The sequence below is a fragment of the Portunus trituberculatus genome, chromosome 39 (assembly GCF_017591435.1).
Source record: "Portunus trituberculatus isolate SZX2019 chromosome 39, ASM1759143v1, whole genome shotgun sequence".
NCBI lineage: Eukaryota > Metazoa > Arthropoda > Malacostraca > Decapoda > Portunidae > Portunus > Portunus trituberculatus.
This window is the reverse complement of record NC_059293.1, coordinates 22,261,089-22,263,588: the sequence shown is the minus strand read 5'-3', so window position 1 is coordinate 22,263,588 and position 2,500 is coordinate 22,261,089. Positions and strand designations below refer to the sequence as shown.

At 43.8% G+C, this 2,500-nt stretch overlaps 1 protein-coding gene across 1 annotated transcript in view; it reads left to right on the top strand.

Annotated features, from left to right (window-relative positions):
- The window catches only part of LOC123515552 (acetylcholinesterase-like), a 57,270-nt gene that overhangs the window by 832 nt on the left and 53,938 nt on the right, over positions 1 to 2,500 (top strand). The window lies entirely within an intron of this gene.

Below are 2,500 nucleotides of genomic sequence, written 5' to 3'. Positions count from 1 at the left end.
AGTTAAGAGTCGACTGAATGTACTTACTTTTATTGATTTCACGCACTAGTATGAAAATTAGTGTAGAAATTATTTTGTAGAATCACATAAGGTCCATCACTTCCCACACGCACGTACTAAAATGAGCTAATTTTGTCTAATACGCTTGTTCTGAAGTAGAAAAAAAGAAATAGGAAGTAAGGAAGGAGTAAGGATGGAGGTTACAGCACGCGTGTTGATAATACATACATGGTCATGTTATTATATCATTTCGTCTGCTATGTGTGTCTTTGCTTAGTATTTTGTTTCTTTTAGATTTCCACGGGGGGCCACGCAAGCGAATAAGGGAACATTGAAGAGGATTAAAGAGACAGCAAGTTATTGAAGAGAGAGGATATATAGAAAAATAAAATGAGATGATACAAAATGTAATATGCATTGAATTAAAACAGAAATACATTTTACTATATATGTATATCACCTTGATGCAACTCTTTTTGTTGGCATTCATACTGAAGGACGAGTCATTCAGGATTGAGGGACGAATGTATGGCAGACGCGCCGGTGGTGGAATGAATGAGGAGAGGAATGCATGAGTGAATGAGTCAACAAATGAATGTTTCTGCACTCAAAGTTGACGGAGAGGTGGCTTTGCTTTTTGGAAAATGAGAACGCAAAACAGAAATCGGAACTTTGTTTTATTGATATGTTGGCACACACACACACACACACACACACACACACACACACACACACACACGTTAGAATACGCACAGCCTTACGCAATTGTGTGTGTGTGTGTGTGTGTGTGTGTGTGTGTGTGTGTGTGTGTGTGTGTGTGTGTGTGTGTGTGTGTGAGAGAGAGAGAGAGAGAGAGAGAGAGAGAGAGAGAGAGAGAGAGAGAGAGAGAGAGAGAGAGAGAGAGAGAGAGAGACTCCCTTTTTCTATCACTCGTCTCCCATCTCTGTTTCCTCTCCGAGTACTTTCCTTTCCTCCTCCTCCTCCTCCTCCTCCTCCTCCTCCTCCTCCTCCTCCTCCTCCTTCTCCTCCTCCATCTTCCTTGCCTATAGTACATAATTTTGTTTACATTACATATTAAACCAACGGTCAGGACTACAAAGATATTGATTGTTCATCACACACACACACACACACACACACACACACACACACACACGCCCGGTAGCTCAGTGGTTAGAGCGCTGGCTTCACAAGCCAGAGGACCGGTGTTCGATTCCCCGGCTGGATGGAGATATTTGGGTGTGTCTCCTTTTACGTGTAGCCCCTGTTCACCTAGCAGTGAGTAGGTACGGGATGTAAATCGAGGAGTTGTGACCTTGTTGTCCCGGTGTGTGGTGTGTGCCTGGTCTCAGGCCTATCCGAAGATCGGAAATAATGAGCTCTGAGCTCGTTCCGTAGGGTAACGTCTGGCTGTCTCGTCAGAGACTGCAGCAGATCAAACAGTGAAACACGCACACACACACACACACACACACACACACGTTCACTGACCTAAATACTATCTACACCTCTCTCTCTCTCTCTCTCTCTCTCTCTCTCTCTCTCTCTCTCTCTCTCTCTCTCTCTCTCTCTCTGTATTATGTATGTATGATCTTTTAACTTAGCGACAAAACAACGACCGCATTTCATACTTTTTGAGACTAAGTTTTTGTGACGTAATCTTTGAGTATGTAGTACTGTGTTGGGGAGGAGATAGAGTGGCGGGGTTTGTCTATGTCACTAACTGTCTGTGTCCATATCTGTCTCTGATTTGTGTGTCTCTTTCTGTCTCCTGGTCTGTCTCGGTTTCCTCTTATCTCTGTCACTCTGTGTGTGTCTCCATATTTGTTTATTTCTTGCTTCTGCCTCCATCTCTCTTCATCTCTGCTATTTTGTTACCTATCCTTGTATGTTTCTCTGTCCATTTTCATGTCTGTGACGGTTTCTGCTCCTGTTTCTGTTCTCTCTTTCTGTCTATGTCTATCTAAGTCTTCTCTTTCTATCTCTGCATCTGTTTCTTAACACTCTTTGTCTCTTTGTATGTCTCTTTCTCATCATCCCTACCTCTGTTTCTTGTCTCTGTCTATCTCTCTTTTCATCTCTGCTTTCTTTGACTCTATTTCCTGTCTTTATCTCCCTTCCTACCTCTTTTATTATATCTCTGTCCGTGTCTGTCCCTCTCTTTCTGTCTGTCTGTCCTTTACTCGTTCAGTGCAGCCTAAACACTCCCAAAGCTCTGTTAGTTAACCTGCTCTCAGTGGCGTCCTTCCACAGTCACCTCTAGCCTTCTTTACCCCCGTAAGGTCCGCTGGTTTGTATGTCGTCAGTCTAATACGCAGACCACGAGTGCGGCTACACGCTTTCACTTCACCGTAATCCTCTTCTGTCCGATTTCTGCTCCCGACCGTGTTTCCCAGAATGCATTGAAAAGGTCTTGTTATGTACCGGCTGTTATATTGTTGGTGCTGCTGTTCCTTTCCGTGTGTGTGTGTGTGTGTGTGTGTGTGTGTGTGTGTGTGTG